The sequence below is a fragment of the Lissotriton helveticus genome, chromosome 6 (genome assembly GCF_964261635.1).
Source record: "Lissotriton helveticus chromosome 6, aLisHel1.1, whole genome shotgun sequence".
NCBI lineage: Eukaryota > Metazoa > Chordata > Amphibia > Caudata > Salamandridae > Lissotriton > Lissotriton helveticus.
This window is the reverse complement of record NC_136067.1, coordinates 1589782133-1589809972: the sequence shown is the minus strand read 5'-3', so window position 1 is coordinate 1589809972 and position 27840 is coordinate 1589782133. Positions and strand designations below refer to the sequence as shown.

The window sequence follows — 27840 nt, the reverse complement described above, 5'->3', positions numbered from 1 at the left end:
GTGATGAAGGACCTAGATAGAGAAAAAGATGATAGAAAAAGGACCACGGAATTTAATAACAAAATTTTGTAAGTGAACAATTGCTCACTACACCAACAGAAAGCTGGAAAATTAATTCATAATTATTTACACAAGAAAATTACAAACACTGAGCAATAGAATCATGTAATTATGTGCGCAAAAAGATAGACAAGTTAAATATGCTGCAGAATTTTTGGAGACAGTCAATCGCATTAAAGTCAAATTAATTTCCTTTTTAATTATTCATTAAAAAGGAAATTGGAGTATTACCACACAAAGGGCAAATCGCGCACTTAAAAATCTCACTAATTAGGAAGTGGTAGGAATCCCCTAATATATATGCAACAATGTATTCCAGAATCAAAATGAAGGCAGCCAGTCCTCTAATGCGTTCAAACCTCTTCTAACAGTGTCACTTTGCAGAATCCATCTCAGTTAGCGTCTTGATAAAAATGTTGTACTCTTGCCTCTTCTAAGTGTGTTGAGTGCTTCAGTCGAACAAGCCAGACACCAGTGGAGCTGCACATGCTGCCAGAGCCAACAACACCTGCAAGCCCCGCCCACCACTGACATCACTGACTATTACCTGTAGGAATAATGAGGAAAGAACTAAGACCTACCAAAAGGAAAACGTATCAATCTGATTGATTTTAAGACCACAATCTCCAACTGGGGCACATTTGTGGTTTTTTTTTCTGAAGAAAGATAAATATCTAAATGGTTAAAACCATATTATTAACAATGATCTGTATATTTTACCTCTTTTTAAAGTCAGTTTGGAATCAGTACAAGGAGTATAAGCATTCACTAAATTCGATTTGCCAAGTGCTTATCAAATTTTGTGTGTAAAGGGAAGTGATAAGTGGAAAACAGCCTTCTGCTCTCTGTTTGGGGATTTCAAGTATTATGTAATGCTATTCAGGTTGTGGAGTGCTCCTGATCTCTTCCATTGTTCCATTAATTCTGTCTTTACTTATGCCCTTATTCAGTGCGTCTTAACCTTTTGGCTTCGAAGGACCCCCGTTTACTCAATCCTGGAACCACAACTGAATCATTATTGGAATCCAGGGACCTCCACATAAGCAATTTTAATGATTCGAAACCGAAAACAACACACAAAAATATGCAAACAAGTATTGTTTAGAAGAACCATGCCACAGTGGGTTGTCACACATCCCACCCTAAAAAACTGCAGAAAAAGAGTTTGAGCTGGCTTCAGGTGACTATGTTAAGGAGCTCATGCAAACGATACAAGAAATACTTGTGCACATAATGTAGTTCAATGGAAGTCAGAGAACTAGAATGTAGGAAAACTTCAATATGCGCAGTTAGAGGAGAAAAAGTGAAAGTTGGTGACCTTTTGTATGATCCACAGAAAGGACCAACACATCCCCTTTTTGGTAGCCTACGGAGAAGGTCATCTCACAATAACTGAAAAGGTGTCATTAATAGTATAAAAAAAAGTATACATCCCAAGACTGGAATACTGATTGGTACATACATGATAGACAAAGTTTGTCTCGATAAAAAATGCTGAAAATGCACCTCCAACTTGTAGGCAGGTCACAGAGGAAGAAAGGCAACAAGGCAGACGGAACAAAGAGGACAAAAAAGAGGCTTATAAAGAAAAGGTAATAGATGAGGTAGACCCTCTGTAAATTTCTTTTTCATTTTTACAGAACTCATCTGGCCAGCAACACCAACTCTGCAGCAGCGTTGATGACTGCCAAGTATCAACACAATCCATCAGCCAACAGCATTGTAGACAGCAACAAAATTCTTAGACCACATCACAAAGATGGAATATAGTCACAAGACAAGCCCAAGATTTACGTCACAACACGACAAACGCCACAAAAAATATGTAAAAATACTGATATGGTTTCTTGTACATCTTCAATAATGCACTGATACTTTAAAAGTTTATGCCAACCTGGTGGAGCTGAGCAAAGGGGAATAGGACTATTTACCATCTTCGTTTGCGTGGAAATCTTTTGATCTTTGGTTCATATTCTTATAAGCGTAAAGGGGGAGGAAATTGTATGGACATCCTCGTTCAATAGGTCACTTAAACCAATTGTAAGGCTACAACACTAGTAATAGATGGCATTACCCCTCACCTTCAGTTGCTAGACTCATGCACACTCACAGCAGTACAGAGTTTTCAGATGACAGATGAGCAAGTACCCATGGCCACGGTAAAGGTTGGCAGATATGACTACTTCTATCAATAGAATGTAGCTAACTATCTAAGAAGAGTATATACCAGTAACCTCCACAGTGCTACCTGTATTTGAAAATAGCTATATAGATATATATGTTGCGAACTGCCTTGAACCAGTACCACCAAAGAGTGTGAGAAAGAAAAAATGGCATCACAAACTAATGACACTGGTAAAGATGCATGTGCCTTGGATGTATACCACAAAAGTGTCATGATTAGTTTAAGGGAGCAGGCACTTTGGTTATCTAAATACACCTGTAGCATTCCGTTTTTCTATGTATAATATGCTTGATAAATTAAGTTATTTCCAAGGACTATGGGAGGGAGAGTTAAACACACTGATACCTCAATACTTGAACCAGAAAGTGAAACAGGAAAAAAGAAAAGAGATATGGAACATGCTCGAAACAGGAGGGGTTCCTGGCAACTTAAGAAGTCTTGTAAGTGAAAAAAAAACCAGACCAATTTGGCACAAGGATTAGGTAAAGAAACAGACCATTGTCTGGAAGCTACCTACAGCTGGATCAACTACAATTAACGGTGAATGCTCTGCAGGAAACGTTTAACAATACAAATACAGCAAAGCATATGCATGACTCCTTGGGAGGGGAGTAGTAAGAGGAACAGAGACATGAACTGCCTCTTGACTTTGACCCACGACACCATGGGTGAGTGCAAAGGTGAGAAGGATTGCTTTGGGCAGGAGTGATGCTAGCACCAATGTCTCCACTCTGCTGCAATGGATGCATCACATGAGCATACGATAAATGGCTGATAAATTACAACCAGTTACTATTAATTCACCTGTGTATGCATCAGGCAACTGATTGATGGCAGCCATTCTAACAGTCTATTTGGACTGTGAACCAGAACAGTCATGGTCACCATCAGGGCTTTAAGTGGGGGAGGGTCTGAGCACCCCCATTTTTTTGGGGGGGGGGGGCCCGGGCCTCAAAGGTCAAAGGTAGGGTTACCAGACGTCCCGGTTTTTGTTGGTGTTTCAGGTGAGCATGCGCGCGCACTGCTTAAGCAAATCAAGCTAATGCGCTCCCAGTACCCCCTGGCATCCCCACACCAGCTCGATCAGGGGTGCAACTAGAGTGCCCACATCTCCTTTGTAGGGTGCTTTCATCGCACCATTGTGTCGATCAATGGTAACTCAAGTGGGATCATTTAGCAGCCTAAACCACTTTGTGTGAGAAACTGCCTACATTTTGATCTCTCTTCTTTACTTCTGATCATGGGAAACTTGCTTGTAAAAGTCCAGTCACACAAAAGTTAGACGTGAAATAATGCAAATGTGTTTGCACAGAAGGAAATTTTATGTGACCGCATCATAACGAGGATGTGACAGCCTTGCCTGCAGCATCGCCCAGTTGTTTAGAACACCACACACCTCTCGGCATGTTTACCGCCAGTGTTAAAGCCACAGAGGGGCCTATTCAGTGTCCTGGCAACAAGCACCCACTGGCATACCCACAGGGCGACGAACGGGAGGAGGGAGCATTTGCACTGTTGAACAAAACGCCGGTGGGCACAGTAGTAGGAAGTGTGGAAATGTAGGGGCTCTAAGAAGGGGTGAAAAAACGACAAAGAATCATTAACATGCAAATGGTCTTTTAAAGACCTGTGAAGTACTCGGGTGCGGCTGTGTGCGCGCCCGGGAAGCTGTCTCAGCCTGGGCTGCCACAAAGAGGGGGCGGTGGTCTCTGAGGAGTCCTAGAGCTGACGGCTTGTCAGAGCAGGAGGTATTGCTACACTAGTTATCTTTATTTAGACCAGTCCCCTATGTTATGTTATGTTATGTTATTTGTACTTATAAAGCGCACTGCTACCCTGGGGTGTCCTGGCGCTGAGTACTGGGTTACCTGGCAAAGCTGTGAGCTGTTATTGAGAGAAGAACCACATTTTCAGACCCTTGCGGAAGGAGATTAAATCAGCTTTTCTTAGTTGGAATGGGCGTTTTAAGTCCCTGCTGTAGTGGGACTGGGGTTTTAAGGGTCAGACTACCTGGGATGTGGCAGTGGCGGCCCTGCTGCGGTTTCCCCTCTTCCGGGTTTGTCCCCTTCTCTAGCGGGTACACCTGGGGAGGGAGGGAGGTGTGTTGGCGCAGCTTTGCCTTTCTAGGCGCGCCGGGGGGCGTGGTGGATAAGCTCCTCCTCGGAGGTCGTCTGCCCGGGGTTCAGTTCTCACATTCCAAGTCAGCGTTGCCCCTCTGCTGGTGTGGTGTCTCCTGCCTTGTGGGACCCGCGGGGACACTGTGGTACGGTTGTGTTTTTTGAGTGGCCGGATGGCTGTTCCCCGGTTCTGGCTCTGGATTGAAATTTAATTCTGGTACCAGGATCGGGTGTGGGCCCTCTTGTTGCAGCATAGGGATGGCTGGTCTCCCCTCTGAATGGCGTTGCTGCCAATTTGGAGGGGTCGCTGGCTATGGCCTGGCTGGTACTGTCTCCGACGTTATCTTTAAGGGTGATGTGTTCAAGTCCTGGTGTTTCAATATGTACTTGCTGTGCATTTAGAGCTTGTGTGCTGGGATCGTGGGCGTTGCTTGAGAGCCTTACCTGGGTGTTCTCTAGTTCCTGTTGGGGAGGCTTCTGGGGCTTGGTCGGGTTTCTTTACAGCTGGGGGCTGATTCAGTCATTTGTTTTATTGGTTGGCGATGTCTCCGATTGGCCCTTTTTGGGGCCGGGCTATTGTCCTGTTGGAGATTGGCTGTGGGTCAGGGATTTACTGAGTGGCCCTTCGGGGTCTTGGTTGATTGGTCAGGTGTATTTATAGGAGGGTGGTTACTCTGCTATCCTGATCCATCATGGAGGGTAGAAGTTCAGACGTGAGTGAACTCACATGTGAGGAGGTGGTGGTTGCTGGATCTTCCACTGCTCCTCCCCTGGCTGAGGTGCAGAAGATGATTGAGACCACAGTGGCTGCGGCCTTTGTGGCTTGTGAGCCCAAGGGGCCTAAGAGGCAGAAGTTGGATGCCTCGGCAGATGTTGATCCGGAAGGGGACTTGGATGAGGAGGTGAAGGGTCGTTTTGTCCAGGTGGCGGACCTTCACAATGTTCTGCAACATGTTCGGGACAATTTCGGGTCCCTAGTCTCTTGGAGGGTGGAGAGTTGGAAGACTTTTGCGCCAATTACCAGAAGAAGGAGTCTGAATGCCTTCCTATTCATAAATCTGTGAGGAATGTGCTAGAGGGAGAGTGGAAGGATATTGACAGACATACCTTTCCCCGATTTCTAGCTAAAAGGTATCCCTTACAGGGGTTCACTGATGAGTTTCTGTCTTTGGTGAGGGTGGATTCCCTGCTGGCTGAAACGGCATCTCAGAGCCTGGTGGTGTCCGAGGATGCGGTTCCTTCTGATCCTGGGGACAAACGGTTGGAAGGGGCTTAGAAGCTGTCCTTTGCTGCCTCTAATCTTGCAATTCAGTCTGCGGCATGCACTAGCTACCTGGGTCAGTCACTTCTGAAAGACTGTCAGGGTATTTCTGAGCAGCTCTTACAGGATGAGGATCTCTCAGAATCTTTGTCCATGTTAGAGCAACAGTTGCGCTTCCTGGCGGATTTGTCCTTAATGAGGCGGCTGCTGCTGCTGGGGCCTCAGTGGCTGCTTGTAGACAGTTGTGGATTAAGCCTTGGAAGGCGGAAGCTGCTGTGATGAACATTCCTTTCACAGGCTCTAAACTGTTTGGGAAGCCATTGGAAGCATTAATTAAGAAGATGGCAGAGGACAAAAAGTTGTTGGCTCCGGTCCGCTCCTCGCAGAGAGGGACGTTTGCTGGTTATATGCAGGCTTTTGGGCAGGCGTTTCAGTCCAAAATGGCAGCCCAGCCCTTTTGTGGTCGGGAAAGTAGCCGGGGTGTCCCTTCCTTCCACATATCCCGGGGTCAACAGGGTGCCTCCTCTTCATCAGGGCCCTCCAAGTTGTGACTAAGTGAGAAGTTTAATGGTGGCGCCGATTGGGTGTCGCCTCATGTCTTTTTTTCCTGTTTGGGAGGAGTTCGTTTGAGATTAGTGGGTCCTGCGGGTTTTCCAGCTGGGCTACAGGATCGAGTTTGGTGTTACTCCAGTGGATGTATTTAGAGTTACCCCTGTTCCCAGATCTCGGGTCTGTTGGACGGAGTTCAAGACCTGGTTTCCAAAGAAGCTGTGATGTGGGTGCCTGTGAGTCAGCAGGGTCGTGGGGGTTTACTCAATCCTGCTTCTGATCCAGAAGCCAAATGGGGACTTGTGTCCTGTCCTGGATCTGAAGGCTGTAAACTTGTGTATCCCTCATCGGTCCTTCAAAATGGTGTCTCTGCAGATGATCTTCCCTTCCTGTCGGTGGGGGATTTCCTGGCTTCTCTGGAACTCCAGGATGCCTACTTTCATGTGCCAGTACACATGGCTTCCCAGAGGTTCCTGCGATTCGGAGTGGGAGTAGATCATTATCAGTTCAAGGTATTGCCTTTTGGGCTGTCAGCCTCTCCTAGGGTGCTTACTAAGGTGTTGGCGCCCTTGGTGGGGTTGTTGCATGCTCAGGGGATCCAGGTGTTCCCTTACTTGGATGATTGATTTCTTCCTCTTCTTTCCTTCAGGCTCAGGCCTATACCCAGGAGGTTTGCAGGCTCCTTCGGCAGTTCGGGTGGATTCTAAACTTGGATAATTCCTATCTTTGCCCCTCTCAGGAACTTCTGTTCTTTGGGGGGGGGGGGGGCAACACCAAGTTGGGAAAAGTTTTCCTGTCGGAACCCCACAGACTGACTCTGATATGTGAACTAAGGGGGGTGTTGGGGGCTCAGTCTTCCATGACTCTGCAGTGGTTTTGTGTTCAGGGCTAATGTCTGCTACTGTGATGATTGTTCCTTGCGCTCGTTTGCACGTGTTCCCCCTGGTGAATCATGTTCTGGGGCATTGAGATCTGGTGTCTCTGGATTACAAGCTGTTGATTCCAGGGGTTGTGGCCATCGCCCAGGAGTTGTCCCGGTGGCTGGAGGAGCAGAACCTCTTACAGGGCTCGCCCTTTGTGTCCCAGGAGAGGTTGGCACTGACGACAGATGCCAGCAAACTGGGGTGGGGGGGCGATGTTGGCTTAGGAGTCTGTGCAGGGGCTTTGGTCTGTGCTGGAGGCAGGAATGTCTTTGAATTGGAGGGAGTTGAAGGCAGTTCAATTGGCCTTGACACATTTTCTTCCTTGGCTCCTCCAGAGGGATGTGATGGTGCGGTCCGACAACACGTTGGTGGTGTGTTATGTCAACCGCCAGGGGAGTGCGAAGGTGGCTTCCCTCAACTTGTTGGTTCAGCAAATCTGCCTGTCGATGGAGTCTCCCTTGTTATCTCTGAGGGCTTTACATCTGCCGGGGGTTTTGAACTCGGAGGCAGATTGCCTGACCATGGTGTTTCCCTCCCTGTCTGACATGTGCCTGTCGCAGGAATTGTTTGGTTGCCTGATGGCCCGGATCAGGGTCCCGGTGGTTGACCTGTTTGCAGCTCCGGGGAACACCTTGAGGGAGAGGTTTTGTTCTTGGCGGTGGGTCCTTGCTAGAGGTTGCAGGTGGTTCCTCTTTCATTTCCCTCTCTGTACCAGGATTGTCTGGTCTGCCTGCGACTGGCGAGTTGGCTGTTGAGAGGCTGAATCTGGTGACTTTAGGGTGTTCTCCTTCTGTGGCTGAGTTTATTCAGTGGTCCAGGTGCTCTTCGACTCTCAAATCCTATGCCAGGCATTGGGTGTCGTTTCTGGCTTGGTGTACGGAGCAGGGTTGGTCTGCGTTGGAGGTGGATTCGGTGCATATCCTGGATTTCTTGAAGGACGGCTTTGACTTGGGGCTGGCTGTGTCCTCCCTGAGAGCTCAGTGGGCAGCTGTACGGGCCTTTAGGGGTTCAAACTGTGAGCCGGTGGTCCCCTTGGTCTCCTGGTTGTTGAGGAGTTGTTTCCTCCAAAGCCTGTCATTAAGTCTTTTGGTCCTAGTTGGGATCTTCCTTTGGTTTTGGAGGACTTGCAGGGGGCTCCTTTTAAGCCTCTGCATGAGGTATCTTTGGGGTTGTTGACTACCAAGGTGCTTTTCCTTGTCGCTATTACTTCCACTCTGAGGATTGGGGAGTTGGGCTCCCTGCTTTGTTCTGTGCCCTTTTTGTGTTTTTTTCTAGATCGGGTTGTTCTGCTGCCTGATTCTTCCTTTGTTCCCAAGGTCCCTTCCTCGTTTCTCTGCTCAGAGGATCTGGTTTTGCCGCTTTTCTGTCAGGATCCTCTTTCTGAGGTTGAGGTGCGCTGCACTGTTTGGACATTCGGCGGGCTCTGGAGGTATACCTACTGCGTACTAAGCCTTTCCGTAAGGTGGATTAGCTTTTTGTGACCTTTGGGCTAGCTGGTCAGGGTCTGAAGCCTTCTGGAGCTACTCTCAGTCGGTGGCTGAGGTGGACTGTGGGTGCTGCGTATGATACGTGTAGTGTCTTGGCGCCTGGGTCGGTGCAGGGGAGTTCAACTCAGGGGGTGACTGCTTCCTGGGATTTCTTTCAGGGGGCTTCCATGGCTGAGATTTACAGGGCTGCTACTTGGAGTTCTCCTCACACCTTTATGTCCCATTATCGTTTGGTGTTGGGTGGAACTGAGTCTTCTGGGTTTGGGGACGCAGTGTTGCGTGGTGCTCCAGTGGTGTGACTTTACTGTTTTGCTAAATAAAGTCTGTTTTTGCTACTGAGTGAAGACGATTCTTGGTTTGGTATCTGCTCATGTGGTATGGACTGTGACGGGGAGGTCAGACGGGGAGGTAATGTCTGGTTACTCACCGATAATATTCATTACTCCGAGCTGTAGACCTCCCCGTCACAGTCCTGGTTAGTTTGGCTTCTTGTGCTTGGTGGTACAGGGTGTGATGCAGGGGGTCAGGGGTAATGAGCCACAGGTTGTGGGAGTGGCCTGGAGGGAAGGGATGGGCTAAGAGTTTGCTTGGAAGTTCTGGTAGGAGGAGCTATGCTCATGTGGTTTAAACTGTGATGGGGAGGTCTACAACTCGGAGTAATTAATATTACCGGTAAGTAACCCGACATTTTTGACAGAGGATCCTATATGCACTATTCTCACATCCCTTTCACGAATAAACCACGTGCTCTGCTGTAATCAGGCGTTGAAGCACACCTGGGTTACACTGGGTATCCCAGGTGGGAACCCGATAATGAAGCATGCCAATAACTAGGTTGGTGGGTGAGGGTTCTTTTTTAAAACCTAGTGGTTTTTCCTTCCTATTTTCCTTTGAATAATGTTAATGAGATTCCCCTACAAGGTCCGTCCATTTTGTTGTTTTTTTCAAAGACATTTATGACCACACTGTTCACAAAACATCCGAAAAATGGTCAGATTGGCTTACAAAACCCATCACTGCTCCATACCTATTTAACCCCTTCTGTGCCTATGACGAGCTGGACTCATCATGGAGCACAGTGACCGTGTGCCCATGACGAGTCCAGCTTGTCATGACACCCACCAATGGCGCTCCCCGTGGGTGGTCGATCCGGGTAGTTTTACTGGGGAAGGCAGGGGAAGACCTTACCCTGCCTCCCCCCGCCGACCCTCCGCGTCATCAATGACGTCAGCGCACGAGCCGCGCTGACATAATTGGAGGTTTCCCTTTCTTCTACGACGCGCAGGAAGCCATTTGCTTCCTGCGCGTCGGAGAAGAAACTGCTGAGATTGGGGCTGAGGAGGGGGGGATTTCACTAAAAGAGGCATCGAGGGAAAGGAATGGGTTTTCCTTTCTCCCGATGCCTCTTTTGTGCATTCCTGCTGTGTGATTGTGCAGCAGGAATGCCCCACTAGAGCCATGGATTTTTTTGGGGGTGTTTATTGTGTTTGGGGGATCGGCCCCTTGGGCAAGGGTCGCCCCCCTTATGGGAATAATTTTTGGGGATTTGTCTGCCCCCCTGGGGGGGCAGATTTCTTATATATTTTATTAAAAAATGCCCACTGGACCACCAGGGAGTGTTTTTTGGGGAGTGGCCCCGTGGGCAAGGCTCACTCCCCTTAGGGGGCCATGTTTGTTTTGTTTGGGGGAGCGGCCCCTTTGGCAAGGGTCGCTCCCCTAATGGGGCTATTAATTTAGGCTTTGTCTGCCCCCCTGGGGGGCAGATTTCTTATATAATTTAATACAAAAATGCCCACTGGACCACCAGGGAGTGTTTGTTGCGGAGTGGCCCCTTGGGCACGGGTCACTCCACCTAGGGAGCCATGTTTGTTTTGTTTGGGGGAGCGGCCCTTTTGGCAAGGGTCGTTCCCCTTATGGGGCTAATAATTTAGGCTTTGTCTGCCCCACTGGGGGGGCAGATTTGTTATATAATTAAAAAAAATGCCCACTGGACCACCAAGGAGTGTTTGTTGGGTAGTGGCCCCTTGGGCAAGGGTCACTCTCCTTTGGGGGCTATGTTTTTGGCTGTCTGCCCCCATGGGGGGGGGGGGGGCAGATTACGCCATTTTTTAATCTAGAGCCCACTAGGGCTCCAGGGTGGAGATTGACGGGTCGCTCTTCTTTGGGCTCAATATTTGTGGCTGTCTCTGGCCCCCAGATCAGATCGCCATGTTAAAAAAAAAATTAAGCCCACTAGACCACCCACTAGACCACCAGGGATTTGTTTGCGGGAAGTGGCCCCTTGGGCAAGGGTCGCCTCCCTTTGGGGAGAATGATTGTGGCCATTTCTGCTCTCTTTGGGTAGCAGAATAGCAGTATGTGTTTAGGCCCATCTGCCCCCAAGGGGAGCAGAAGCCAGTAGACACCAGGGTTTTTAAAATGTTTGTGTTGGCGAGTGGCCTCAAGGGCAAGGGTTGCTCCCCTTTTACGGGGTGCATATTTAATGTATACTCTTAGGCCCACCTACCCCATAGCTTGGCTGCTGGATTGTGTGTGGACTGGTGCATTATTTGCATATGTGATTGTTTTTTTTTCCTCCTTTTTATTCTAGTGTAAAGCTTTTGCTTCCTGTTTGCAGTTTAAACAGTGGTTGTTCTGCAGTTTTGCATAGTTGCATTTTTTTGGTAAGAAAACAGTTTTGTTGTATTTACTCCCAATGAGTAATATTGTAATGTATGAATCAATTTTTTTGTAAGTGGTGTCATAATGGCAGCATATTTAGTTAGTGTTTTGAGCCAGAAATTCTTTGCGATGTGTTTTGCATGGTCTTATGTGTTTTTCTTTTCTCTTTCTTTTTTAGGAGGCTATTGTTGATCCATACTGTGTCTGTGCAGAATAGGTGGTGGTGAGTTTAGCTGCCTCTGGCAAGTGAGTGGTATCGTTTTTGAGTATAAATGTGTTTTTGATAAAGGTGCTTTTTGTTTATTACTTATTTTTCAAAGTGTTTGTTGTTGTTGTTGTCTTTTTTGACAAGTTACCTTTATTAGTAAGCATTATGGCTAGCCGTAGAATGACTGCTCAGCAGGTGGCTGGTATGCTTCTTGAATTGTCCTCTGATCATGATTATGAGACTGACAGTGCGTGTGAGGGAGAGGAGGCAGGGGAAGATTCTGGCAGTGAGTTTTCTCTCCACATGGAATCATCGGATGATGAAGGTTCTCTCAGTGCAGATGAAGGTACTCTTGGTGTGGATGAAGCAACTCTCAGTGCAGATGAAGTGCCTGTTTTAGAGGAGGAAACTTCTGTGCCGATGGTGCAAGAGGCATCTGGATTGCAGCCTCAGGCTGCTAGGCTTCCTACGGGAAGTGCTGGACTCTAGGTTGATCCAAACATGGTGCAGCCGGTGTTGCCTGCCTTTAGCGGTGATGCAGGGTGTAGAGTGGATTGTGAATTTTTTTTGCCTATTCCGTTTTTTCACTTGTTTATGGATGATGTGTTTTTGGGTGAGATTGTTGACCAGACTAATTTGTATGCTGAACAGTTTTAGAGGGACAACAGTGATAAACCTAGGCCCCAGTCTAGAGCTACCCGGTGGACTCCCACAAATCTGGAAGAGATTAAGAAGTTTTTGGGTTTGACTTTATTGATGGGTGTGTTAAGGAAGCCGAACCTGCCTTCATATTGGTCTACTAGCCCCTTGTTTGCAACAGCCATATTTGCTGCAGTTATGACTCGTAATTGGTATTTACTTTTGCTATGTATGCTGCATTTTGTTAATAATTCTGTGGCGTTGCCACGAGATCACCCTGACTGTGACCGTCTTTTTAAGATTCGGCCAGTTCTTGATCACTTTGTAGATCGATTTTCTGAGATCTATACTCCTGGGAAAGAAATATCTATTGATGAGTCTTTGGTCTTGTTCAAGGGCCGTTTGGTTTTTAGGCAGTACATCCCTAGTAAGAGGGCACGCTATGGAATTAAGCTGTATATGTTGTCAGAGTAGGACAGGATATATGTTTAATTTTCGTGTGTACACTGGTAGAGATTCTACTATTGACCCCCCAGGTTGTCCGTCCACTTTTGGAGTTTCAGGGAAAATTGTGTGGGATCTTGATGGAAGACTGTTTAACAGAGGCCACCATTTGTACCTTGATAATTTCTACACTGCTGTGCAATTATTTAAGGAATTGTTTAAAATGGACACTTTTGCATGTGGCACAACCCGCTCTAACCGTAAAGGTTATCCGAAAGAGCTTGTTTGCAAAAAATTCAGAGGAGACAGTGCAATTCTTTGCATAGTGATGAACTGCTAGCTGTGAAATTTGTGACAGGAGGGATGTGTACATGCTGACTACCATCCATGATGAGAGTTCTTCACCTGTGGCTGTTTGGGGTCAGGTTGCTGAAATGCGCAAACCTGTGTGCATTCTAGACTACAATAAGCACATGGGTGGTGTTGACAGAGTAGATCAGAGGTTGGAACCTTACACTGCTATTCGGAAGCTTATGTTTGGTATAAGAAGTTGGCCATCCATGTCTTTGAATGTGGGTGTACTTGTGGGTGAATTAGCAAGTTTCAATGCTTTTATTGTGTTCAAGGAGTGTTCTCCTGCGTTAAAGTTGACATTTCTTTAGTTTCAGCACTCTGCGATAGCTAGCCTTGTTCTTGTGGAACAGGCAGGTGTTCCTAGATTTGGAGTGGTGGAGGATGTGGCTCGATTGAAAGGTTGCCACTTTACTGATTACATTCCTCCCGCATCTTCAAAAGACTTTCCCACTAGGAGATGTAGAGTCTGTTGGCAAAGAGGTTTGCGGAAGGAGTCTCGCCTTTTCTGCCCCGGGTGTCCTTCTAACCCTGGGCTGTGTGTGCCTGCTTGTTTTAGAGTATACCACACGCAAAAGAAATTTTGGGCGCATCCGTGAGTGGTAAAGTGAACTGCCTGGTCTGTATTGTTTAAAAAAATTATTCTGTTTTAAGGTTGGCATTAGTGCAATGTATTTAGTTTCAGATTTTGTGTTAGTAGATTTGTATCTATTTGCAATTTGTTTGTGGTTTTTTTTCTATATAAAATCCTAAATGTGATGGCGGTGTGTGTAGACTGGTGCTTGGCTGACGGTGTGCGTGGACTGGCACTTAGCTGGCGGTGTGCGTTGACTGGCGCTTGGCTGGCGGTGTGCATGGAGTGGCGCTTGGCTGGCGGTGTGCGTGTAATAGCGCTTGGCTGGAGGTGTGCGTGGACTGGCGCTTGGCTGGAGGCCTGCGTGGACTGGTGCTTGGCTGGAGGTGTGCGTGGACTGGCGCTTGGCTGGAGGTGTGCGTGGACTGGCGCTTGGCTGGCGGTGTGCGTGGACTGGCTCATGGCTGGCGGTGTGCGTGGAGTGTCACTTGGCTGGTAGTGTGCATGGACTGGCGCTTGGCTGGAGGTGTGCGTGGACTGGCGCTTGGCTGGAGGTGTGCATGGACTGGCGCTTGGCTGGACATGTGCGTGGACTGGCTCTTTGCGGGCGGTGTGCGTGTACTTGCGCTTGGCTGGAGGTGTGCGTGGACTGGCACTTTGCTGGAGGTGTGCGTGGAGTGGCTCTTGGTTGGCGGTGTGCGTGGACTGGCGCTTGGCTGGAGATGTGCGTGGACTGGCGCTTGGCTGACGGTGTGCGTGGACTGGCGCTTGGCTGACGGTGTGCGTGGACTGGCGCTTGGCTGGAGGTGTGCGTGGACTGGCGCTTGGCTGGAGGTGTGCGTGGACTGGCGCTTCGCTGGAGGTGTGCGTGGACTGGCGCTTCGCTGGAGGTGTGCGTGGACTGGTGCTTGGCTGGCAGTGTGTGGGGACTGGTGCTTGGCTGGCGGTGTGCGTGGACTAGCGGTCGGCTGGCGGTGTGTGAGTAGTGACTTGCTGCTGGTCACTACAAACACTGCTAGCTTAGCGCCACTCCACGCAATCCATCAGTTTGTGTAGTTGCTGTGTCAGGAATGTGGGCGTGTGGAAGTGATGGGCCCTTGAATGGCGCTGTCTGCCGGTGTGAGTGTTGTAATGTAATGGTCCCTCGGCTGGCGGTGTGATTGTTTTGTATGTGTCGCACGTATGAAAGGTGTATGAATGGCCTGTAAAGAGGTTGGTGCCTTGTCGTGGCTTTACAACTCACGAGCTGCGAGTCAATGGTTCAGTTTCTCGTCCTTTCAATTACTAACAGTGCATTTCTTTTTTGTGAAATCACTTGCTAATACAATTGTATATACTGAACCATTACTTACCCTCGTGCCAAATCCAACCAGTATGTGTGTGTGCTTTAGGATTATATAGCTATGTGGTAATATTTGTCGTTTTTGTCTTTCTGCAGCAGGGTGTACCTTGTTCCTTTTTGTGAATGTTGTGATGTGTTGGTTTTGTGCCTGGTGGTGTGAATGGTCTTGTGTGCATCACGTATGAAAGGTGTGTGAATGGCCTGTAAAACGGTTGGTGCCTTGCCGTGGCTTTACAGCTCACGAGCTGCGAGTCACTGGTTCGATTTTTTTGTCCATATAATTATTGACAGTGCATTTCATTTTTGTGAAATCTCTTGTTAATAAGATTTTATATACTGAACCATCACTAGCCCTCATGCCAAATCCGAACCAGTATGTGAGTGTGTTTGAGGAATAGATGGCTGTACAGGAATCTTTGTCTTTTTAAACTCTCTGCCAAGGTGTACATTCCATCTAAGAATAACCTACCAACTGCTGATATTGTTGTTAACCCATGGGAGTACATGGTGATGTCTCTCTTGTGAATTGCAACAAGTTATCTTATCCACAATGTCCTGCAAACTTAAAAGTGTCTGTCTCATTTTCCTTGTAATATTGTGCCAAAATTCTCACGGTGCAGAAATAAACAACTAATTATGTCAAAACAATTTGGTTGTGCAAGGGGAGTCACCTGGTTTTTGGTCCTGTGCTCGGTGGGCATCTAGGGAAACCTACCAAACCTACATATTTCTGAACACTAGACACCCGAGGGCTTCCAAGGAGGTGTGGCTTGCGTGGATTCCCCCAACGTTTTCTTACCCAGAATCCCCTGCAACCCTTACATTTAGCTGAAATAAATCACTTTTTCACACATTTTGGTGTGGGAAAGTTGTGGCATCACCAGGCTCACACAAATTTCCCACCACCATGCGTTCCCCCAAGCCTCCCAATAAAAATGGTGCCTCACCCGTGTGGGAGGCCCAAGTAGCCGCGGCATACTAGGGCCCAAAACGTAGTGAGGCGACATCAAAATTGCCTATCTCAAAACCACGTGGTTTTGCAAGGGGGTCACCTGGGTTTTTGGCCCCATGCTCAGCGGCCATCTAGGGAAACCTACCAAACCCACACATTTCTGAACACTAGACACCCAGGGGCTTCCAGTGAGGTAAAATTGAGGTTTCAAAGTGATTCTGGGTAAGGAAACGTTGGGGGATCCACGCAAGCTATACCTCCTTGGAAGCCCCTGGGTGTCTATTTTCCAGAAATGTGTGGGTTTGGTAGGGTTCTTTACGTGCCGGCAGAGCTACGGTTAAAAAACGACAGCTAGGCACTTTGCAAAAAAAGGGGTCATTTTTCACTGCGAAATTGAGGTGTGATCACGTTGCGTTTTGTGCAGTTTCCTGTTGCAGGCACTAGGTCGATCCACACATGTGAGGTACCATTTTTCTCGAAAGACTTTGGGGAACGCGGGGTGGAAGGAAATTTGTGGATGCATGCCAATATCATAACTTTCCACCACGAAATGTGGGGAAAATGTGTTTAAAAAAAAAAGATTTTAGGTTTGCAAGGGTTTCTGGGTAACAGAACCTGGTGGGAGGCAGTCAAGTTACCCCATCCTGGATTCCCCTGAGTGTCTAGTTTTAAAAAATGTATAGATTTGCTAGGGTTCCCTAGGTCACGGCAGAGCTAGGGTACAAAAACTAGAGCTAGGCCCTTTGCAAAAAAAGGGTCATTTTTATCTGCGAAATTGAGGTGTGACCACATTGCGTTATGCGCTGTTTCCTGTCGCAGGCACTAGGCTGACCCACACAAGTGAGGTACCATTTTTCTCGGAAGACTTTGGGGAACGTGGGGTAGAAGGAAATTTGTGGATCCATGCAGATTCCAGAACTTTCGGCCACAGAAATGTGGGGAAAGTGTGTTTTTTTGGACAATTATTTAGGTTTGAAAGGGATTCTGGGTAACAGAACCTGGTGGGAGGCAGTCAAGTCACCCCATCCTGGATTCCCCTGGGTGTCTACTTTTCAAAAATGTATAGATTTGCTAGGGTTCCCTAGGTCACGGCAGAGCTAGGGTACAAAAACTAAAGCTAGGCCCTTTGCCAAAAAAGGGTCATTTTTCACTGCGAGATTGAGGTATGACCACGTTGCGTTTTGCGCTGTTTACTGTCGCAGGCACTAGGCCGACCCACACAAGTGAGGTACAGTTTTTCTTATAAGACTTTGGGGAACACAGGGTGGGTAGAAATGTGTGGTTCCAGGCAAATTCCAACACTTTCCACCACAGAAATGTGGGGAAAATGTGGCTTTTTTGACAATATTTTAGGTTTGCAAGGGAGTCTGGGTAACAGAACCTGGTGGCAGGCAGTCAAGAGACCCCATCCTGGATTTCCCTGGGTGTCTAGTTTTCAAATATGTATAGGTTTGCTTGGTTTCCCTTGGTGCCGGCAGAGCTAGGGCTACACACTTCGCAAAAAAAGGGTACATTTTCATTGTGAAAATGTGGTGCGTTCACGTTGGGTTTTGAGCCCTTTCCGGTCGTGGACACTATGCCTACCCACACAAGTGAGGTACCATTTTTATCGGGAGACTTAGGGTAATTCATATTTGTAAAGCAACTATTACCTATTGAGTTTTGATGCATTTCCGCCTTCCAAATTAAAGACATTGTGTAAAAAATAAGTCATTTTGAAAAATTACCAATAATTCTCATGCTAGTATGAGTATGCCCAATTTTGAAAATGTGCAAATATGTACCGTTTCTAAACTCTATAATTTGTACTCATTTCAGGAATACATAGGTGTCTTTCATACCGATTTTTCCATGTGTACATTTTCACACAATTATTGCAATATACCCGGTACATAATAAAAAGCCATTGCAAATTGCTACTCAGTTTTTTTACTCTGGGTTCGTCTGGTTCTTGGTGAACCTACAAGTCCTATATATTCCCACAACCAGGAAGGTCCAGCGGATGTAACGGTATATTGCTTTTAAAGAGCTGTCATAATTACAAGAAGTTACAGGTGAAAACGTTGACACAAAAGGATGTTTTTTTCAACTAATTTTTCCAATATTTAACTGTTAGTTTCTATAAAGAAACCTTGATGGATCTACAAAAATTACCCGTTTCTGAATTTATAATTTTGTCTACTTTTCTAAAATGTATAGCTTTCCAGGATCCATTATTGCTTTCATATTCATTTTTACCATTAACTGGAAAGAGGTTGAAAGCACTAAAAATACCAAAATTAGGCTAGGTCCCAGAAAAATGCCAAAACTGTGTAAAAAAAGTTGGTTTTTGGACAAAAGACTGTCCTTTCCTAAAAGCTGGGAAAATGGTGATTTCAGCCCCACAAACACTTTTTTTTATAACATTTGCAGGGAAAAACCAGACGTTTTCATTTGTAGCCCATTTTCCCCATTTTTCACCAAAAAAACAAAATTTTGCTGTATTTTGGCTCATTTCTGTGACCCCTCTAGTGGAATCCACAAACATTGAGTATCTTTAGAATCCCCGTGATTTTGCAAGAAAAGGACGCAAATTCGGCATGGATACCTTATGTGCTCAAAAAGTTACAGGGGCCTCAGCGCGCACTACCCCAAATAGCCAAAAAAAGGCGTGGAACAGGAGGGGGAAAGGCCTAGCAGCGAAGGGGCTAATACTTTGAAAATTGCCTATTTACATTTCGGTGTAGTGCATATATGTAGTATAGCACTGTGTCTTTTTAGTAGTAATGATACTAAGAAGCAGACAGAAGAGAAAAAGTAGGAAGAGCTGGATGTAAATGAAAAATGTATTGTTGGTGAAAGAATAGCATAGTTAAATGATAACGGAAAAAGATATGTATATACAAAAATGGGCTAAGCACACTGCCCTTTACACATGGAGGGCTGGGGAGGAAGGTAGTGGAGAGAGAATATTTATAGGGGTGCACGTTTGTACTCTTCCCATTTAAATATCAAACACTCAAAATGCAAATGTGCCCCTTCTTTGTGCTGTCATGTTTGAGAGCCCTTTATCCTTTTGTACGGGTAATTATCCAGTTCTGGATAGTTTCAGTTTCTCAATTTTTGTAGATAGGACCTAGCAGATATTTCAAAACAATATACAGGTTGGCCTCACACACCCCCTGGGTGTCATGCTTCATCGTCGGCCATCCCGCGCTTGCCAGAGATTCCTCTATTGGTGGGCAGGCCCTTGTCGTATAGGAATGTGCAGGAATCGTACAAGGAATGGGGGAAGGGATCCAGATAAAGTGTAAAAATCCCAGCCACCTACCCAAGATAGATTTACATTCATTGGGAGAGTGGGGAGGGGATGATTAAAATAAGCGGTAGGACGTGTGAGGCTTTATCATGTGGCGCATGTCCAAATAGGTTGACATATTTCAGCCCTGAAATGGCCCCAAAGTGGGATCCAGGGCTTTCCTCAGCACCGGAATCCTGCTCTTCCCTATATTATATCCCTGTCTATATGCTTACACACCCTCAGTGCAAATGTATACATACAATACCAGTTGGTGCAAATGCATACATACAATACCAGTTTGTAATTGCTGGTAATGGCCAAATTATTCTGTAAAATGGTCTTTGAAAAACATATAACGTATATATATATATATATATATATTTGCACACACAGAGTTAGCGTGCTTAAGCCTCTTTGACGGCGGGCTCCCGACGGGGTACGCCAGCCCCTAATATTCCACACACTCCTGGTCGCGCTTCATTTTTGAAAAAACCAGAGTCGGAGCCCAATTACATCACGGTGCTGTCAGTTTATTTTGGCAGAGCAAACCCAACGCGTTTCGAGATCCGCCGATCTCTTGCTCACGGGTGGGGCTATGCAGGCACTGACGGTCATTTAAAGGTACATAGTGTTTACACATTGTGCACGTATTCATAAACATAAAGAAAACACCATTGTAAGCTAAGTCTGTCCATTGTAAACATTGTTTCATGTAAACATTTGTCACGCTTCCAAGTATGATTGGGATTTGATTTAAGCCATATTCTTAATGTTCAAAGTATAAGACCAATAATAGTACTTGATATACAGACAAATTATTAATACTGTCTGTTTGACATGCGCCCTTACGCCAGCCATAATATGCGGTATTGTGTTAAAATCACACAGTATCCGGATTCATTGTTCATGTATTATATTGCCCCAGTGGGCAAAGGTCCATCATAATTATCAGACTTGACTTCCAATAATGCCCATGTGGGCGGTGGTATCTCCCATAACCTGTAATGGAAAAAAGAAAAACAAGACTATAGCTGTTGGATATTTACATTTGTAGATCAGTGCAAAACATCTGTTTTTAAAAACTATTAAAATTTAAACTTTCAGATACCAAAAAAGCAGCAGCATATTCAACATCAGAGAAAAACCATATTTTATGTTTGGAGGTGAATGGCTAACTCTTCACCCAAGTTGTGTCCCATGGGCTGCAAAGTATTGTACATTATAATGTACTTTGATTCGAGTTTCCGTAACTCTAGCCACCTGTTGCCTCCCCTCTCATTAAGATCAACGCTGTCCAAAACAGACAGTATTAATAATTTGTCTGTATATCAAGTACTATTATTGGTCTTATACTTTGAACATTAAGAATATGGCTTAAATCAAATCCCAATCATACTTGGAAGCGTGACAAATGTTTACATGAAACAATGTTTACAATGGACAGACTTAGCTTACAATGGTGTTTTCTTTATGTTTATGAATACGTGCACAATGTGTAAACACTATGTACCTTTAAATGACCGTCAGTGCCTGCATAGCCCCACCCGTGAGCAAGAGATCGGCGGATCTCGAAACGCGTTGGGTTTGCTCTGCCAAAATAAACTGACAGCACCGTGATGTAATTGGGCTCCGACTCTGGTTTTTTCAAAAATGAAGCGCGACCAGGAGTGTGTGGAATATTAGGGGCTGGCGTACCCCGTCGGGAGCCCGCCGTCAAAGAGGCTTAAGCACGCTAACTCTGTGTGTGCAATTTTGAAGTAATTGCTTTTGCCCGCCTGATTTATGGCTGCACTTGAACTGAGGAATCGCATTGGGAAAACAGACGTAAGCTTTGAATTTGCAAAAGCTTAAACGGATATCCGACAGGGTGTTATCTGGTCGGAGTGACAGCACAGTTTGAAAAACGATTTCCCGCCCATGATTGGGTAACAGTGACAGCCAGTAGTCAGCGCTATACGGAAAACACGGTGCAGCAACAACATACCGGCTGGTTTGTTGTGTCAAACGGAATGGCGGAATCAAGGAACAGTAGAAGGGCGGAAGCAGCAGCCAAACTGTTCACATCAAAGGAAACCGGTCAAGGGGAAACGATTCAGCCACCCGGTAAGCATGTGAATGAAGCAAAAATGCTTTGGGATGCACTATGGAAAAATTTAAAACGCGAGCAGTCGCGCTGGTGGGAGGCGGCTGCCTTAACAAAATACCTAGAGTGCAACAGAATACCGCGTGGCCTGCGGATCTTCATTATACCCACATTTCAAGACCCAGACCCCGAGTTAATTAGTGACTGGATGGAAAATAACCATATTTGCTCGATCAATATGTTGAAAATGCTCGTCAAAAATGCTGAGAAGGAGTGTGCCAAAATTAACACAGAGAATGAGGGAATAATTGAGAAACTGAAAGCGAAGTATACTGATATTGAGTTTTCTGCTGAAATGGAGAAAATGCAGAAACGCCTTGATAAAATTGAGGATGAAATTAAAGAAAAGAAACAACGTAAATTTTACCGTGACGAGGTAGATTACAGCAAGGGCCAAATTTTGACATTTGCAAAGCGGTATGAGGTAATCAGGGATGCCGCTAAAAAATCTACTATCAAAAGTCATGCTACACCCGGTAAAAAGGCAATGGTGCCAAATCCTGAGACAATTATTCCAAGTGATAATGTAACTGTGGAAGAAGATACTGGATCGATTGAAAGTGATGTTTCTGAACCAGTAGAACAAATTCCAGTAAAAGAACTTATTTTAAAGGAAGTAGCCCTAATGACCAAGGAACGCCAGACAGGCACTCCAACAAAAGGGCGTGGAAGAGGCGGCAGAGGAGGGCGCGGAAGAGGCAACAGGTCATCCGAAGCGGCGCCAAGTACAACAGGAGTGGTAACCAGAGGCAAGGCGGCGAAAATATAAGCTCCATGACAGTGGTAAATCTTTCTAACCGCACTTTAACACCTGTACAAATTGAAGTACTTTCCAGAGGGCTTTCATTCTGTCCAACTTCCACCTTCAATTTCACCAGTGCTCGCATTGATCTTTTTTGTTTCACACGGAAACTTAAACTGCGAAAGTGGTTTGCCAATAAACCGCGACTCAGAAAAGATCCAATGACTGAGAAACTAAGTACTTTAAATATCAATGACGCAGAACTGCTACAATCTGTGCAATTATTGGCGGGCTGTGATGATGTATATGACAATGCTGTACTTAACTTGATTGACACTGAGGATACAATTCACATGACTAGTGGCAGTGGTTTTAAACCAAAATCAGTGTTTGTTCCTCAAATTACGAACAGTTACATTGATAGCTTTGAACGTGGAATGATACAAGAAATGAGACGGATGGACAGAATGAAGCCTAAAACTAACTGGAATCTTAACAAAAAACAGTTTCTTGCCCTTAAGGAAATGGAAAGTTGGGTGGATGTGGTGATCAGGAATAGTGACAAGGGTGGAAATGTGGTGGTATGGCCTATTGACATGTACCTGAAAGAAGGTTTGATGCAGTTATCTGATACACAGAGTTACATGAAAGCAACCAGAGAGGACTATAATGCATCCAAGGGTACTTATGCTGACAAATTGTGTGACTGGAAAGCCAGAGGTATACTTGAGGAGGATGAGTTTAATTACCTCCACGTAAAATATCCAAAGATACCGGCGCTATATTTCCTCCCAAAGTTACACAAAAATTTACAGACCCCCCCCGGCAGACCAATTGTATCGTCGGTGGGTAGTTTGTATGAGAAAACAAGTAGATATGTGGACCATTTTTTGCAGCCTTATGTGAGTGAATTACCCTCATATGTTAGGGACTCATCTGATTTTTTAGGTATCATCAATGATGTGGTGTGGAGTCCCCAATATTGGCTGGTTAGCTTTGATGTGGCCAGTTTATATACCAGCATTCCACAGGAGCTAGGGGTAGAAGCATGCAAATTCTATCTCAGAAACAGATCGATTTCCCTTCTATCACACACCCACATGTTACTTGACATGATTTGGGAGTGTATGAATAACAACTATTTCATTTTCAACAAATCCATGTTTAAACAGATCCGGGGGGTGGCGATGGGCACTTGTTTTTCCCCCAGCCTGGCTTGTTTATATCTGGGCTGGTGGGAGGAACTAGTGGTGAAGAAGATCGCCCACTATAGTGCCCACGTCATCCTTTGGAAAAGGTACATAGACGACATCTTCTGTGTTTGGGATGGTACCTTGGACCAAATACACGAATTTGAAGCCATTTTGAATGACAACTCTCTCAATCTGAAATTCACAAGTGTAATCAGTAAAGATCAATTGGAATTCTTGGACATCAAACTAGCAGTCAAGGATGGGAATCTCACTAGTACCTTATTTCGCAAATTGACTGCTGGAAATAGCCTGCTACATGCAGGGAGTAGTCATCCCCAAAGCCTTATACGCAGTATTCCCTTGGGTGAACTAATAAGGGCCAAAAGAAACTGTAGTTCTGCAGAGGGTTTCCATGATGAAAGTAAACTTATGATGCAGCGATTCTCTGAGAGGGGGTACAGTGAAAAAATAATACAGCAGGCACTAAGAAAGGTCAATGCTATGGACAGGAAAGATCTATTAATCCCAAAGGAACGTAAAGAAGATGATAAGGTACGTTTTATTACGACCTATAACAGTCAATCATGGAAACTGCGTAAGTGCCTAACTAAATATTGGGAGACTCTGAAATTGGATAATGATGTCAAAGAGGCAATCCATGAGATTCCTTCACTGACTTACAGGAAAGCCAAATCTTTGAAGGACACCTTAAGTAGTACACTGATGAAAGAGAGTGAAAAAACCAATTCTATTCAAGGTTTTTTTCCATGTTACAGATGTAAAGCCTGTAAATATAGTTGTACTCGGAAATCAATTGAATTGTCTAAAGACAGAGGTGCTCATAAAATTACCAAGCATCTCAGTTGTACAACGCAATATGTGGTTTACGCTCTTGAGTGTCCTTGCAATAAATTTTATATAGGCTGTACAACGAAACAGGCAAAATTAAGAATTTTGGAGCATCAAAGAGCAATACGAAATGAGAATCAGCAATATCCTGTAGCGAGGCATTTTTCGCTGTTACATAACAAAAATCCCAATTTGATGAAATTTTGTGTTTTGGACAGCGTTGATCTTAATGAGAGGGGAGGCAACAGGTGGCTAGAGTTACGGAAACTCGAATCAAAGTACATTATAATGTACAATACTTTGCAGCCCATGGGACACAACTTGGGTGAAGAGTTAGCCATTCACCTCCAAACATAAAATATGGTTTTTCTCTGATGTTGAATATGCTGCTGCTTTTTTGGTATCTGAAAGTTTAAATTTTAATAGTTTTTAAAAACAGATGTTTTGCACTGATCTACAAATGTAAATATCCAACAGCTATAGTCTTGTTTTTCTTTTTTCCATTACAGGTTATGGGAGATACCACCGCCCACATGGGCATTATTGGAAGTCAAGTCTGATAATTATGATGGACCTTTGCCCACTGGGGCAATATAATACATGAACAATGAATCCGGATACTGTGTGATTTTAACACAATACCGCATATTATGGCTGGCGTAAGGGCGCATGTCAAACAGACAGTATTAATAATTTGTCTGTATATCAAGTACTATTATTGGTCTTTTACTTTGAACATTAAGAATATGGCTTAAATCAAATCCCAATCATACTTGGAAGCGTGACAAATGTTTACATGAAACAATGTTTACAATGGACAGACTTAGCTTACAATGGTGTTTTCTTTATGTTTATGAATACGTGCACAATGTGTAAACACTATGTACCTTTAAATGACCGTCAGTGCCTGCATAGCCCCACCCGTGAGCAAGAGATCGGCGGATCTCGAAACGCGTTGGGTTTGCTCTGCCAAAATAAACTGACAGCACCGTGATGTAATTGGGCTCCGACTCTGGTTTTTTCAAAAATGAAGCGCGACCAGGAGTGTGTGGAATATATATATATATATATATATATATATATATATATATATATAAAACTAAAACACACTGATGATGCATATGAAGGACAAAACAAAAAAAATTAACAGAAATTGGGACACGCATCAATAAACTCATAAAAAGGCCAAACGACATCTGAGAGCCTTATGAAATCATGCTGTGCCAATCTTGTGTGCACTGCAAGTGTGGGCGAACACTCCAAACATAATCAAACATGCATGTGGAGTTCCATTCACAAAACATGCTCTGAACACTTGTGAATTACAAACTAGCAAGCATACTAGGCTCTTAAACTGTCCCTTGCCCGAACTGTGAGAAACTATGAGAAAATCACACCTCATGGAGGAGTATACAGGGGGAGCCTTGTAGTCAAACACTGCGGTGATAGGTAGGTTAAAAAAACAAAAATTCGAAACAAATGTTTTAGTTAGGAGTTGGGTGTAGGTGCGGTATCGGAATACAGGGGTAGCCGCAGAAAAAACACTTACTTCATCAAAGGTCTCACCCTACAGTGGTACCTAGTTCCACATTTGTGGTCTTCGCCCAATGCTAACATGCATTGGCAAAAAACATGTTTAAATCAGTGCGGGCTCAGGGCGTTATGGCGCACCCTGTGCGCTGTTCGCAGGAGCTGCTGGAAAATGTGGTTGTGCAGCATACTTGCAGGCGTGAAATGCATTTGTGGTTATTGATGTAGACATGGTAAGAAGCCCCATGCGCAAAGTCTAATAAGGAGCATAATGGGCAGAGGTGTCACTAACCACATTGACATGCCCTCCGTAAAAAAATGTATGATTGGGGTTCCAGTAAAGGGCTTGCGGATGAAGTACAAACTGAGTAAATGCTCAGTAAAATATAAATAAAAATAAATAGCCGATTGGAGAACTAATCTTCTTTGTGTGTTGAATGCTGGGAATTGTAGTCCTCCACATACTTGCGGGCATGTAATGTAAGTGCAAAAATGTGTTTAGGCTGTAAAGAAGTAGAAAACCCTGCATGTACAATCTCTTACGAAGTAGTATTCGTAGCCACGTAAACATACTCTGTGAGGGGAGTCTCTTGAAAGGCCAAAGGAAGTGAGTATAACCTGAGTAAGTTCTCAAAAAGTAGGTAAATCTACCAAGTATATTGCCAACCAATAATATGGAAACAGTCAATCTGATATGTGGGCCATCACTGCTAATCAATACCTGAACGTTTTATGCAAGTTGTGTAAAATCCAAGTGAGTGTGCAAATCAGAGAGAAGTGCCCAAGTGTCCAAGAAAGATTTTTGCAGAAGCCCATACTCCGTTAATGTCTGCATGTGAGATTGCTATTAGATGGTGACTGAAAAAGTTATCTTTTCAGTTAGAGCTATGGTGTGCTACCGTTGAGCCACTGCACCTGTGCCTTGAGGTGGTACACTCATCAATGTTCCATTTCAAGGAGTAACCGGGACAAGTTGAGAGAAGGACGCGGGTTTATTATCTCAAGTACAACCCATATCATGTCTTTGCCTTTGTGTTGTTTTTCCAGGAAATGTTTAGTCATTCGGGTAGCACTCTTCCTACATCGTATAGTGCGCCGGTGTTCACTGATCCTTAGGCAAGTTTTCCGGCTTGTCATCTCTACATATCACAGTTGGCATGGGCAAGTGATCATGTAGACAACCTTCTCAGAATCACAGTTAGTATGTTGTTAGATGACCTAGGGGCAGTCAGCGCTTATATCAATTTCTTTGCAATGCTTCGTGAAAGGCAGGCCGTGCATGCCCCACATTGGTAGTGGCCAGTCACAGGTGGCCTACCCCACAAGGTTTTTGTGGCTTTTAGGCTGACCTTGCTATTTGCGATGCATGTGTGCACTAGTTTATCACTAAGGCTAGCGCTGCGTTTGAAAGAAAAAAGGGTGAAGGGCCAGCCATTCCCAGTTTACCGCAGAATGTTCCAGTGTTTAGTATTATCTTTTTTACTGCTTTGATACTGCCGTAAATGTGGTGACACAGGTAAGTATTTCAGTGTGTTCTTTAGGATAGATCTCAAAAAGTGGTTCTCTATTATTGTTTTGTGCATATTTTCTGGCGCGTTTAACAACCCTGGCAGAATATTTACGTGCCTTCAGTTTGTCTACGAGTCCGTCAGCTTGCTCTTTAATTGTATTAATGTTAGAGCAAATGTGCCAGATGTGCAGAAATTGGCCAATGGTAGATTTTCTCTCAACGATCTAGGGTGGTGGCTGTTGAATCAGAGTAGAGTGTTTTTGTCAGTGGGCTTCTTACTGACCATTGTGACAACCTTATTCTCAATAATCTGGATATTGAGGTTGAAAAAAATCAATGGTGTCCCTACTGATGGTGTATGTGAATTTCAAAAATGGGTCTTAAGTGTTTACCGATCTGGAGAAATCCGTTGATGATCTCAGATCACCAAGCCAAAGTATGAGGATATCATCAATGTAGCGATGCCACATGATGATATTAGAGTGTACGGGTTATTATACTTGAATTGGTGGACATAGAGGCATGCCAGACTTGTGGCAAAGGTGTAGCCCATAGAAGTGCCCTGTACCTTGTGGTAAAGGGTGTTGTCATACTTGAAAAAGTTCTCAATTAGAGCTATTATGGCAGATACACATTGGAGGGGGTAATGGTATCTATCTCAGTGCCTTTAGGTAGATTCTCAATGACCTGAAGGGTCTGTTATTGGAGGATTCTAGTGTACAACGCCTCGATGTCCATTGCAATCAAGAGGTCAGTACCTGAGTAAAAACTGAGATCCTTCAAAAGACAGAGGACGTCATTGAAAAATGATGGCATCTCCTTTACCATTTGCCTAAGGAA

The 27840-nt window shown here is 45.0% G+C and overlaps 1 protein-coding gene across 1 annotated transcript in view; it reads right to left on the bottom strand.

The window, feature by feature from the left end:
• The window catches only part of MTHFD1L (methylenetetrahydrofolate dehydrogenase (NADP+ dependent) 1 like), a 1218839-nt gene that overhangs the window by 1123713 nt on the left and 67286 nt on the right, over positions 1–27840 (bottom strand). The gene's annotated exons all lie outside the window — the stretch shown is intronic.